The following is a 14,372-nucleotide window of genomic DNA, read 5'->3' on the forward strand; positions in this document are numbered from 1 at the left end:
TTATTTCTGAAATTAATTTATAATAGATTATAATTTAAATATATTTTTTTTTCTTAATTTAAAAAGCTTATTTAAAACTTGAAAATATATTAACTAAAATACTTACTTAAAGATTATGAAAAGTATTTATACAATATTTTTTACTCTCAAAATTCAGTTTTTTTCTGAAATGTAGCTTCATAGAAATTCCCTCTAATTTCTTCCAGTGCACAGCCTTCTAGGCAAAACGCTGTCTAAAGTCTCAGTTTCTGTCCCGTCAGCGGAAGTTGTTCCCCAGGCTTTTTCGATGATTTCCTTGGCGCATAATTGTGCATAATTTCCCCCCTAGAAAGAGTTCTCTGATTAGCCTCCTGGCTTCGGGGGGTTTCTTCTGTTACTCATCAACTCCCTTTTCCCGCTTTTCTCAGATTGGCTTGGGCGTGTGTAGGGCGTTGATTGGCATGGCAGCGTAAATTGTATTGAATGCTAATTTCTATGGCGAAATCACAGCGCCGTTAGCAGACAATGGCGCTCCATTAATAACTGACAGGACAGGACGGGACAGGACAGGACAGGAACTCAAAACTGCAACTCAAAACAACTCAGAAAGCTCAAAAGCCACCGACAGGCAACAGAAGACTGCAGACAGCGGGGACTGTTTCTCCGTAGACCATGTAGAGGAGTGGGCGCATTAGCTGGCTTTTGTTTTGGGGCAAACCCTTTTCGCCTGGCCTAGAGGCTACAACAATAAATAATAAAATGTTGACACGACAACGTCATAACCTTTGAACGTGAAAATATCCACAAACACACAGAACCAAAGACAAAGTCGGGCGAATAGCAAAGAGGAGTCTCTTTTGCGTGGGCCAAAGGCTTCGTCTGCGTCTTTGGCTTTGTCTTCATGTAGATGAATTCTTCGCCTAGCTAAAGCATTCAATTAGCCCAAGCCCCCCCTTTTTTGAGCTTCTCAAAACCCACTGAGGTTTCGACCTTCACGCCACATTTACCTTACCCCCGTATCGATTCAAGTTGAGTTATGTCCAACTTGTTGACGTCGCCCCGATAGGCATCTTTCCCACACAGTAGCGTCGCCTCAAGGGGGGCTCATTTATAACCATTTGAGAAGAGGAAAAGATGGAGAAGTTGAAGCTCTTAACTTTGCTTATTTGAGAGGTAAAATATAGCAACTAAAATTGTATTAAATAACTCTTAAAAATAAGTCTTACAAAATTACCACCTCATGTTTTCAGACTTATTTATCGTTTTTTAAAATTCTTTAAATAATATTTCATATATGGTAGCTTATAGGTATTGTTCATAAATATATTTTTGGTTTTTTAAAAGACAATATAAAAAGAAAACATAGGATTGTGTTCTCTTTATTGCAATGGGCGTTACTCATCTTACAACTTTTATAGAACTGCGCTCAAGACGTGCTTAATTTGTATCTTGTTTCTTAATATTTTCTTTAAAAGAACCCCTAATTTTTAAGGAGAGACTACGCACCTGCTAGGCATAATTGGGAGCAGTAGCCAAAACAATGGCGACTTTTAGATATCGCTGCAGGTGGCAATCGCAAGTTGGACTCGACTTGCCAGCCAGTTGGCAGTTGCCAATTGGCAATTGGGCACACACAACACTGCCTAGCGAAGCCAAAATTCAAAGCACAGAAAAAGCAAAGCAAAAGCAAGGCAGCAATTTAGCAATTGAGCAAGTTGAACATGTCGCTGGCTCATTACAGCCAGCCAAAATATCGCGAATGCGAGAGCCTGGCCTCTAATCGCAAACGAAATCGAAAAGCTAACAACCGACATGCGCTCAATATATAGTACTATAGTATAGTGTACACCATATAGCATATCTATATAGCCTGGCATATCGGTGGCCGGAGGAGGTTCTCTGGGGCCTCCAGCATTCAGCATCAAATCAAATTAAAACGGCAGCCTGTCGATTCCACTGACTACTGACTTTGATTTCCATTTCGATTCGATTCGATTTGCTGCTGACAATTTTCAAGCCGTCGAGTTAAGTTTTTTGTGTGTCTTAATTGGTGCTTTGCCTCCCGATAAGATGTGTGTTCATGTTGATGTGGCGGCTGGCGGTTTCACTTCTAGATGCAGATACTGAGACTCTGAACTCCAAATTCGACTCTGGCAATTAGCTGCCACTCGAGGCAAGGCAAGGCAGGGTAAGGCAAGGCATGTCCAGGCGAGGGCGAAGCTAATGAATAAACCCAAGAGTCGAAGGCAGCACGCAAAACTCTACCGATCCTGGTCTGCGATCCCTGGCTCTCCATCGCACCCGTTCTATCTCTTTGCATAATTCTCTCATTAGTCAGACTTTGCGGGCCTTCGCGTTGTTTTTCGAAAGTCGAAGTTCAAGTTTTTGGGTTGCAACTGCAACCAGCAAAAGCAGCAGCATGCAACAAGAGACAGCAGCAGCAGCAGCAGCAGCAACTGAAACAACGCAACACCCTCGTCGTGAGTGGACCTCGATCTGACCAAATACGGCCGAAATAAATCAATGGCCGTAGCACTAAACGATTCTGCCTCAGGGCAAATATGAAACATAAGCCAAATTAAGCAGCAGCCCGCCATCGCTCACAAATCGATCAGGCAAGCAGGCAGGCAGGCAGGCCGTACTTGATCGAGTCTCTCTCTCTTGCCTCACCGATTCCCATTCAGATGCAGATTTTTTCCAGGCCAAGTTATTAGAACGATCAGCTGCCGTGTGTTGTGTGTGGGCATGTGGAAAATGTGTCAACGCTCCAAGAAAAAACCCCCCCGAAAAAGCGAAACCAAAAGTGAGCCTGGAGCGGCCGGAACCTGAAATTTGAATTGAATTTGTAACTAGGCTTCAGGCGACAGACTTTTCGCCTTTTGTTATGTAAATAGTTTGTTGTGTGTTGTACCCAGTAGCATTTGAAAAGGGTATCTAGGAAATATACCTAGTTTAGTACTGTGAAACTTTTTTCCTTGATATTAAAATTGAAGAATTAACTTGAAAAGGTTTAGAAACAATTACTGATCCTTATAAATAAAACCTTTTTACTCTTTCTTTAGCTCTAATTAAGCTTTTTAAAATAGTTTTCTTGTATTTTTATCCGAGAACTAGTATTTACATATGTACACCATGTTTATTATTCGTTTCTGGTTCGCGGATGCTGTTTCCAAACACTCCACACACCATGCGAATGCAAATTTTTTCGGCTGTGTCTCAAATATTTTGGCATTTGGCGCATTAATTTCGCATTCTACCCCGTCCCCAGATTTTCCAAGCCCTCCCCCCATCTGTCCCAAGTCCAACCCGACCGGTTGTTGTCCCCAGTCAGTCGGTCGCCTCATAATTCTGAATGCAGTTTGGTCGTGGGGCCCCCGATAGATGGTTGGTAGGTTATTGGTTATGCGGTTGTTCGGTTACTCGGTTGGTTTTGCCTGTTTTGCCTAATACGTGACTATCATGTCATAATAGCGAATTATTAGAATTTAATGCGGTCACAAGTCGATGTGAACCCCGGCTATCGAGTAGTTAGAGTTTGTTCCATATTTTTTAACTGGGTCGACAGTTTACCGATTTCTCAAACGTCGAAAATATACATTTATGATTGCGTAAAGGTGCGAAACACTCAATGGAGGATGCCCGGTGGGCCATATCTCTTGGTCGATCCCCTCTAATTTAAGCGATTGTCGCTTTTAAATTCCCATTGGCTTGGTACCCTCCTTTGGCCACTGGGCGTTTCTAGGCTTTCGCCTGTTAACCAACCAGCCAGCCAGCTAACCATTGTCCATAGAGCCGCCCCGAGCTGATTAGCGCTGAATCGGTTTGAATAATTTCCCATGGCTGGCAGGGAGATCTCCTCCAACTCCAACTCCAACTTGACTCTCCATCTGCGAGTGGCTCTAATAATGGTGATCATTCGACTGGCGATTGAGCGCGCCACGTTTGAGAGATTAGCTCTGGGGCAGCAGTGAAGATCGATTGATGGAATCAAATATGTATTTTCTTTAGTTTTGAGTTGTTTTTTATATTAAAATTAATAAGAGGTTGGTCACACTAAAAGGGAGTTTGATCAAACTATTATTTAGGTTTTATTTAAACATTTTATAACAAGTTCTTAATAGTTTTTAAAAAGTATTTATAAGTTAGTTTATTATTTTTTTATTTTCTTATTTTTTCATTTCTTTATTTTAACGAAACTTTTCCATAAAAGTGATGGTCACACTGCAAAGTAGTGCTATAAAAAATATTTAAACTTTTCTTAATGAGTTATTAGTTAGCTTTTCAAGAGTAATTTTCACTTCGTTGTTCTCTTATTATTTACCAACTATTTCTGTTTCATTTTCCTCCATGTTGATGATTTTTTATGTCTTGATTAAGTATACGCCGCGTGCTTATTGATTTAGTTTCACTCGAATTGCGTTTTTCACGCTTTTCACACAAAATAATCGAACAAAAGAGCTGAGGCTATATTACAGCCATTATAAACGTGGGGAACACCTGCACGATCTTCGATCCGGCTGCTTTTTGGCTCTCGAATGACTCGAAACTTGGGGCTCTCTGACACTTACATGTTCACACTTGCCGGACTGTCTGCTGGTTGTATTTTTTTTTTTTTTTTTTTTTTTGGGAGTTTCGCAATTCTTTTTACTTTGTGGCTTGGTATTTTTGACAACTCCAAACAGTGGTCTGTCCTTATAAGGGACGCCACAGCGATTGGGGGCGTCGCCCCGCCCGCCTTCTCCTCCTCTTCCTCGGGCTCTCATTTATTATTTAAAAATCGAGGGCAGTGCGCGGGGCCCGAGAGGCGTTAAGTTTCATGTAGGTATTGATTTCCATTTGATTTGTCGCCGGTGCTGCCTTCTCTCCGGCCCCTTGGCCTCTCGGTCTTCCAGCCTCCATATTGCCACCGACAATATTTCACAACATTTCACCTCATTAATCAAACAAACTGCAAGGGTCCGGCGAACTTAACTCCAACTCGAACTCAGCTCGGAGTCTCTGCGACTTTCGGCATATTTTCGGCAAGTGTCAGCGGTTTACAGTTAGCATCGGGATGGGAATCGGTATCGGGATCGGCCGTTGACTTTTTAATTGATTAAAATGAGAAATCGTTACGATTTGTGTGCGCTGATTGTGCCGGCAAGGATCTGATTTCAAGGAGCAGAGTTGGAGCCAGCAGCGCAGGATGAGCCCTGGCCATTGTGTTTTTGGATCGGTAATGACAAGTGAACGGGGTATGGTTTCACTGGGATAAATTTTAGGGTTTTTGAAGTCATGAAGGACGTTTAAAAAATACTGTTGAAAAGTTTAAACTTTTAATTAACCTTTAGATGTTGAATAGTGTATAAAATATTAGTTGCTTTCAGTTTAGTCATACTTGAAATTTAATTTTCCCAATTATAAGGACCTACTCCACTATTTCTCCCTGTGTGATTTGCAGCTTTCTATAAGGGACATACACACAGGAAATGAAATTCGATACTTTTGTGCATTTGTTGTGTGTTATTGTTGGTTCTGCGAAATGCAATTCGCAGAGAAAGAGAAGAGTCGCAATAATAAGCAATAAAAATTCTTTGGATTGGATGGATTTTGTTTATGTGTCGAAGATTTACGAGCCTCGGCGGCTTATCCACTTTGATATGTCTGGCTTCGGCCCCTGCGGATCACCTCTCGTGTCCCAGATGTAGCCTAATTGTGCCTTTGATGCAACTGTTTCGCATATTTGCTTTCTATTGAAAGAAAGAGGCAGGACCCGGCACCACCGCCACCGCCCCCCCGAAGCGCTTCGACCTCTGGCCTCCAAGTGCGAGCCGCCGATCGCTGACAACTTTTGTACATTTCTCGCTAAATTAACTGAATTTCTGACCTCGCAAGGGAGAGCTGCCAAAAAAAAGAAACAAAAACAAAAACAGAGAGCACTGCAAGGAAGAGAGGCCCCAACACAACAAAGGCGAATCGTTAAGAGTCCAAGGATCGCATAACTCGCACCCCTCGCGTCCCCCCAGAAGTTTCTCCCAACTCAGCTGCAGTTTCAACTGTGAATTTCCGAAAAAAAAAGGCAGCCCAAGCACAAAACCCAGAATCCAACCCGGGCGAGAGCCCCCAAACCCAAAACCCGAGCCAAATGTTGGCCAGTTTCAACTGCTGCAGCTGCTCTTTTGGTGGGGGGAAATATGCGCAAACTGCTTGATGTCCACTTAAAAGTGTCAACGTGAAATTCTTGCCTGCCCAGTGCAAAAAAAAAAAAAACAAAAAAGAGCCAGCAACAACCAACTCGGTGAGTGTTGCCTGCCTCGTGAGCAGCAGCAGCAGCAGGAACAGTAGTGTCTTTCGGGCGAAGGGACAACACCGGAGAGGTACCGAGTACTTGTGCGAGCTCAAACTTCTTTGGTTGTTTTCTGTTTTTCGTAGTCGTTGCGGTTGACTTCTGTTTTTCTTTCTACCAGAGGGAAGTCGAACAAAAATAAAGAAGGCTGGAGAAGCCCGACTAGCTGCTCAAATGGGGATATTGAAAAAAGAAAGCTTAAGGCTTTTGGATAAGTTCCAAAAATAATAGAAGCAAGGACACAGTGACTTTGCCAAGTTTTAAAATGTTGGAAGGGTCACCTCTGATGCTTGAAAGAGTTGATGAAATATCAAGGAATATTTAAGGAGAGCAAAATATTGGTTAAGAATGCTTTGAGGAATATATTAGGAATATATGTGGAATATATGAGGAATATATGTGGAATATATAAAAAATAAATGTGGAATATATGAGAATTATATGAGGAATATATGAAAAATATATGTGGAATATATGAGAAATATATGAGGAATATATGTGGAATATATGAGGTACAGTGAGTGCTTGCAAAAGGGGATATATTCGAAAGTGAGAAGTTTCCTGAACACACAGAGGGCATACACCCACGTAGAGGAGATAAGGAGAGGGTGGATATTTCGGCTATATATTGTTTTATTTGAATTTTATCTTAATTTTAAGGAAATACTATACTTTAAACTTTAACTAGAGTTTTTAGTTAGGTTTATGGTAAGCTTTTGAATCAAGGTCTATTTCTAAAATGTATTTAAAATCAAATATGGAGAAATATAGAAAAAATAACAATTATAAGAACAGTTTTTACCCATTAAAATTAATACTTTTTTTGAAAAAATATATATTTTGATTACCTATTTATGCAAAAATGTAATTTTAAAATCTAAAATAATATATTAAATATATATTAAATATTATTTTAGATTTTTAAAGTACTTTTTTGCATAAACAGGTGCAAATTTAGCTATAATTATAATTTATAAACAATTTCCCCATATTTCTATCACTAATTACCCCTTAAAAGTGGCCAATCTAGTAATAAAAACAAACACCCAATACTTAAATCTAAAAAATTTGTATAAACAGCAGTGGAAATAACAGTAAAAACAACACGACTCATCCTACCTATCCAATTAGCATCAATTAAAGAATTACAGTGGATTATTTAATTAAATTCAATTCATTAAACTTGCAAGGAAGTCGCCAGCCTGCCCCCGCAATTGGTTTTTCCCTTTCGATCAAAGCAAAGGCAGGCCAGCAACCACAACCGTTATCCGAGATCAAAAGCAAAAGCAAAGTCAATAAAAACACACATATACATGTACGCCTAGGTAGTGTGTGTGAGAAAGACAGCTGAGGCCCTGCAGCATTTGCATTTAATTTTGCGCTTAAAAACACCTGAACTTCCTTGTTTTCTGTCAACTAAATGATGTTTTGTGTAATTTAGTAGTCACAGCATATTAAGACAACTGATTAAACAACTGAGTACACAATTACTTGTTCATTTGTGTGTTTACAAAGGAAAAACCAGCACTTACCTTCCGATTATGATTTTGCAGCAAAAACACCGAGTAAAGCCATGTTTTCCATGAATTCCACATAAAACAAACACTCCATTAGCAAAACACACTATTTACGATCATATTAATTGTCCATAAAGCACTTTTTATTAATTTTTTAACACCGCAATCACAGCCTGAAAAATGTTCGTGCCACAAGAAGAAAAATAAGAAGAAGCAGACGTGCAGCTTGAAGTTAGCTGCATCTCTCTCTCTCTCTCAGAGATCGCCAAATCTAACGGAACTTTTTTTTATCTATTGTGAACTCTGCCCTTAAAAGTGTCCCATCTATTGTGACCTCACAAAAACACACTTTGATGTTTTTCTGTTTGATTTTCTTTTTAATTGTATAAATATCGTTTATTTTTAATTACTTATTGTTTCGCCGTTTTAACACTAGGGTTTTTTATGTATAAATTGCGGTTTTATTTTAGCTGATTTATTTTGCGAATAAAACAGAAAATGTTTAGAAGGGATGATGGCATTATTAATTATTTTATTATTATTATTATTATTATTCATAAATAGCGGAAAAACATTTACAATCTTATTGCCGGGTCACTTACAAGAAACGAAGCAAAAAACAAATAAACAATTTTTGTTGTTTTTTCGTTGCTAAAATTTGCGCTTTAATTTCGCCCTTTTTCTTATTTTTCATTTCTCATTTTTTTATTTATTTAAAATTTAAACTTAAACAAAACAATCGCATATATCGTAAATATTTATTTAATAATTGTTTTTTATTATTTAATATTATTAATTATTATTATTAATTTTATGTAATACATTTTCAACGTGTTTGCTTTTTGATTTTTAAAAATACAAATACTTGTAAGTGACCCGGCAATAAGATTGTAAATGTTTTTCCGCTATTTATGAATAATAATAATAAAATAATAATAATAATAAAATAATTAATAATTCCATCATCCCTTCTAAACATTTTCTGTTTTATTCGCAAAATAAATCAGCTAAAATAAAACCGCAATTTATACATAAAAAACCCTAGTGTTAAAACGGCGAAACAATAAGTAATTAAAAATAAACGATATTTATACAATTAAAAAGAAAATCAAACAGAAAAACATCAAAGTGTGTTTTTGTGAGGTCACAATAGATGGGACACTTTTAAGGGCAGAGTTCACAATAGATAAAAAAAAGTTCCGTTAGATTTGGCGGTCTCTGAGAGAGAGAGAGAGAGAGAGAGAGATGCAGCTAACTTCAAGCTGCACGTCTGCTTCTTCTTATTTTTCTTCTTGTGGCACGAACATTTTTCAGGCTGTGATTGCGGTGTTAAAAAATTAATAAAAAGTGCTTTATGGACAATTAATATGATCGTAAATAGTGTGTTTTGCTAATGGAGTGTTTGTTTTATGTGGAATTCATGGAAAACATGGCTTTACTCGGTGTTTTTGCTGCAAAATCATAATCGGAAGGTAAGTGCTGGTTTTTCCTTTGTAAACACACAAATGAACAAGTAATTGTGTACTCAGTTGTTTAATCAGTTGTCTTAATATGCTGTGACTACTAAATTACACAAAACATCATTTAGTTGACAGAAAACAAGGAAGTTCAGGTGTTTTTAAGCGCAAAATTAAATGCAAATGCTGCAGGGCCTCAGCTGTCTTTCTCACACACACTACCTAGGCGTACATGTATATGTGTGTTTTTATTGACTTTGCTTTTGCTTTTGATCTCGGATAACGGTTGTTGTTGCTGGCCTGCCTTTGCTTTGATCGAAAGGGAAAAACCAATTGCGGGGGCAGGCTGGCGACTTCCTTGCAAGTTTAATGAATTGAATTTAATTAAATAATCCACTGTAATACTTTAATTGATGCTAATTGGATAGGTAGGATGAGTCGTGTTGTTTTTACTGTTATTTCCACTGCTGTTTATACAAATTTTTTTGATTTAAGTATTGGGTGTTTGCTTTTATTACCAGATTGGCCACTTTTAAGGGGTAATTAGTGATAGAAATATGGGGAAATTGTTTATAAATTATAATTATAGCTAAATTTGCACCTGTTTATGCAAAAAAGTACTTTAAAAATCTAAAATAATATTTAATATATATTTAATATATTATTTTAGATTTTAAAATTACATTTTTGCATAAATAGGTAATCAAAATATATATTTTTTCAAAAAAAGTATTAATATTAATGGGTAAAAACTGTTCTTATAATTGTTATTTTTTCTATATTTCTCCATATTTGATTTTAAATACATTTTAGAAATAGACCTTGATTCAAAAGCTTACCATAAACCTAACTAAAAACTCTAGTTAAAGTTTAAAGTATAGTATTTCCTTAAAATTAAGATAAAATTCAAATAAAACAATATATAGCCGAAATATCCACCCTCTCCTTATCTCCTCTACGTGGGTGTATGCCCTCTGTGTGTTCTGGAAACTTCTCACTTTCGAATATATCCCCTTTTGCAAGCAATATATAAGAAAATATATGAGAAATATATGAGAAATATATGAGAAATATATGGGAAATATATGAGGAATATATGGGAAATATACACATGCCAGAAAAAGTATGCGTACAAACTCGATGCCTAACTTTGATCGCTAAAAAAACATATTTATATAATTGATATCGACTTAAATTTTTTTTTATATTGTTTACACGTTTATTGATTATATATATTTTTAGTTTTTATTGTCATAATAGCTTAACTTTATTTATTAAAATTAAAAAACGAAAAAGTGACGAATTTTTAGCCAGAAAAAGTTTGCGTACAAATTTGAAAAACGATTTGTATTTGCTCTGTATGCAGCTTTGGGCACCGTTAGATTACTAAAACCGGTAAACAAAGCTCTAAGAACTCCTTGGCACTCGTCCTTTGAGTTAATTTCTTCACTTCGTGGAAAAAATCGCAAAGGGCAAGAAGACAAAAGAAATTGATCCCGATTTAAGGATATTAATTGTAAAACTCCGAGATAAGGGGAAAACTCTGCGGGAAATCGGGAAAATTGTTGGCAGAGCTCATTCCTCTATACAAATAGTGCTCAAAAACTTTGTTTTAAACGGGTCAATTAGGTCAAAGCCACGTTTTGGAAGGCCAGCTAAGCTGACGGATCGAGAGAAGCGGGACGTTTTGAACAGTGTGAAGCTGAATCCTCTATGAACAGCCTTTAAAATTAGTCAGGACATCAAAGAGAAGTACAACAAAGATATTCATAAGGATTCGATCCGAAAAATTTGGAAAAAAGAGGACTTACATGCCCCTACTGCGCGGAAGACACCCTTGATATAGCCGGCAAATAAGAGAAAGCAAACGGATTTGACCAAAAAAAATTTTCAGGAGCCTGTAGTGTTCTGTTTTATACTAAAAATGCAGAATTTACTCTCGTCGCTAAATAGGACCTTGTTCCAGAACACTACAGGCTCCTGAAAATTTTTTTTGGTCAAATCCGTTTGCTTTCTCTTATTTGCCGGCTATATCAAGGGTGTCTTCCGCGCAGTAGGGGCATGTAAGTCCTCTTTTTTCCAAATTTTTCGGATCGAATCCTTATGAATATCTTTGTTGTACTTCTCTTTGATGTCCTGACTAATTTTAAAGGCTGTTCATAGAGGATTCAGCTTCACACTGTTCAAAACGTCCCGCTTCTCTCGATCCGTCAGCTTAGCTGGCCTTCCAAAACGTGGCTTTGACCTAATTGACCCGTTTAAAACAAAGTTTTTGAGCACTATTTGTATAGAGGAATGAGCTCTGCCAACAATTTTCCCGATTTCCCGCAGAGTTTTCCCCTTATCTCGGAGTTTTACAATTAATATCCTTAAATCGGGATCAATTTCTTTTGTCTTCTTGCCCTTTGCGATTTTTTCCACGAAGTGAAGAAATTAACTCAAAGGACGAGTGCCAAGGAGTTCTTAGAGCTTTGTTTACCGGTTTTAGTAATCTAACGGTGCCCAAAGCTGCATACAGAGCAAATACAAATCGTTTTTCAAATTTGTACGCAAACTTTTTCTGGCTAAAAATTCGTCACTTTTTCGTTTTTTAATTTTAATAAATAAAGTTAAGCTATTATGACAATAAAAACTAAAAATATATATAATCAATAAACGTGTAAACAATATAAAAAAAAATTTAAGTCGATATCAATTATATAAATATGTTTTTTTAGCGATCAAAGTTAGGCATCGAGTTTGTACGCATACTTTTTCTGGCATGTGTATGAGGAATATATGAAAAATATATGAGGAATATAAGTGGAATATATGGGGATACGTAACCTCATTTTGTTTATCCCAAACCTATATAGATAAGGTTATACTACTTTCACAGCTCATAGTGACTTACAGGATCACACTAAGTACAGACATAAAACTGATTTATTTTGTAAATTATGAAATATTTCCCAGATAATATTTTATAAGTAATTAGATCACTTATAATGATGCCATTATATATAGAGCGTTTGAAGTTCGTTTCCAACTAACCTTTTTCTGGCAGTCTTAGTTATTTTGGTTGTTGCTTCTCGGGATATATGTATATAAATATATATGTGTTTTTTTTTTTTTTTTTTGGCAGTTGAATTGCGCCTTTCGCCAAACCAATTCTGCTCATTTATCTTAAACTTTTCCTCTTTCATTTTTGGGGTCTGCCTCTGTGTTTCTGTTTCTGATTCTCCTGGTGCTGCTGCTGCATTTCTGTTTCTGTTTGGGCTTCTCTTAGGGGCAAAGTTGCAGCATTTCGGGAATTTGGGTTGCTCCTTCTTAAATATATATATATGAGCCGAAGTCCACCACAGCCATGTGTGCTGGCATTATTTCTGCCGGCTTCATTTCGTTTCATTCGGTTGGTTTTTCAGTTTTTTTTTTTTCTTTCTTTGCTGCTTTTTTGGTGGGCAACAAAAATATCACACGAGTATAATTGAGTTTGACACAATAAATTGCTCATCGCGGGACAAGAAGCCGCGGCCAATCCCCCCATCCGTTCGCCTCTGTTGTTATCGCTGACCTTTAAAGCCGCCAGCGCGCTGATTTATAAATTGATTCTGCTTAACTCTGTGGCACAGCGGGTTAGCGAGCGCTCCTTGGGCTACTTGTTGGCAGCCACATTCGCTGCAACAGTTGTCCAAGCTGTTGCACTGCCTACCTGCCGCCTGCCTGCCTGCGTCCCCTTTGATTTTGGCACATTAACACATTTGATTGTGAGCTCTGGCGATTCGATTGCGATGCCTAAGCGTATCATTAATGAGTCCGCCGCACAATGAGGAGAGATCATGGCGAAAGATCTCATCTCGAGGAGATCAGAGTTTGTCTTATGGACGTTAAGAAAAGAGTATGGAAGAAATTAAGTATATTCGTGCTCTAAATCGAAATGTAAAATATCGAATTTAGTTTAGAAATACCGATATAAATATTTTTTATATATATTTCTTACCCGATATATGAAATAGAATATTAATATTTCAGAAATATGTTCTCTATACCTTAAAGTATGGATTTATTTATTGATCATCTGGTAAAATATCGATAAGGTATAGCATCGCTAGTTTAAATTTTTGACTATCATTCCCAAAATGTTCTTGGTTTTAATAGTTTATCTTTATTTCAATCTATCATAATTAATACAAGCTCAACCAGAATATAACGTTTGGACTTAATAATCTTGGGAAATTTCATTTCAAAGCCTATAATTTCCTTACTGTGTAAAGAGATCTCTGAGATCTTGATTCGGGACTTTGCAACTGACACTGACGACGGCACGAATATTTCAATTAACTGACAATCGCTCTCTTGGCCGAAAATGAAGCGCACTGAGCCTCGGAAGCCATGGCCTCGCCACCCACCCCCTCTCCAAACAGATGCGAGATCCCCTTGCCGTAATCCCCGCGAGAAATCTCCTCCAACAGCCAGCGGTCGCTGCTGAGGAACTGTCGTCGCGACTGTCAGCTCAGGAGCTTCGGAGACAGAGACAACAAACGAGCAGGCGACACATCCGCTGCCGACCGAAAATGCGATAAAATGCAAATCTCTCTTGATGCTAAAAGGACACCACCGAGCCAGCGCAACAATTCAAATCCAAAACCGAACCGAAAACAAAAAAGCGTGGATTCCAAGATTCCAAGCCAAAAAACCCAAATGGAAGCGACAAAACAATGGCAGCAAAAATGGCTTCGCTTGTTGTGATGTTGCTGCTGCTGCTGCAGCTGATGCTGATGCTGTTGGTGGCACATCAATGTCAAGGCATCGACAGGAGGCCAAGGAGTAGCCTAGAGGAGATTTTGCAGGGGGTGGTGCCGGCAGACAGGAGACGGGCTAATCTTCATCAGCCGCCGTTTGTAGTTGGCGCAAAGTGTAAGCTCACACAAATCCCCAAGGGAAGGAGGCGAAGGAAAAGCGGGATCCGATGCGGATGCGGATGAGATGGATGCAGCTTTATCTGCTCAATAGATGGACATTTGGATAGATTGTTCTTGTTTGGCTTTGACGTTAGCCTGCAGCCAGCCACCTCTATCCCTTTCCTTATCCCGCGCGGCATTATGAGATTCTATC

The 14,372-nt window shown here is 38.0% G+C and overlaps 1 long non-coding RNA gene across 1 annotated transcript in view; it reads left to right on the forward strand.

Annotated features, from left to right (window-relative positions):
- Positions 1 to 9,125: 9,125 nt before the first annotated feature.
- The window catches only part of LOC138928012 (uncharacterized), a 162,624-nt gene continuing 157,377 nt past the window's right edge, over positions 9,126 to 14,372 (forward strand). The window contains exon 1 of the long non-coding RNA XR_011444464.1: positions 9,126 to 9,293. This is a non-coding gene — a long non-coding RNA (uncharacterized lncRNA). The remainder of the gene's footprint in view (positions 9,294 to 14,372) is intronic.

Source organism: Drosophila kikkawai, chromosome 2L (assembly GCF_030179895.1).
Source record: "Drosophila kikkawai strain 14028-0561.14 chromosome 2L, DkikHiC1v2, whole genome shotgun sequence".
In the NCBI taxonomy this organism is placed as follows: Eukaryota; Metazoa; Arthropoda; class Insecta; order Diptera; family Drosophilidae; genus Drosophila; species Drosophila kikkawai.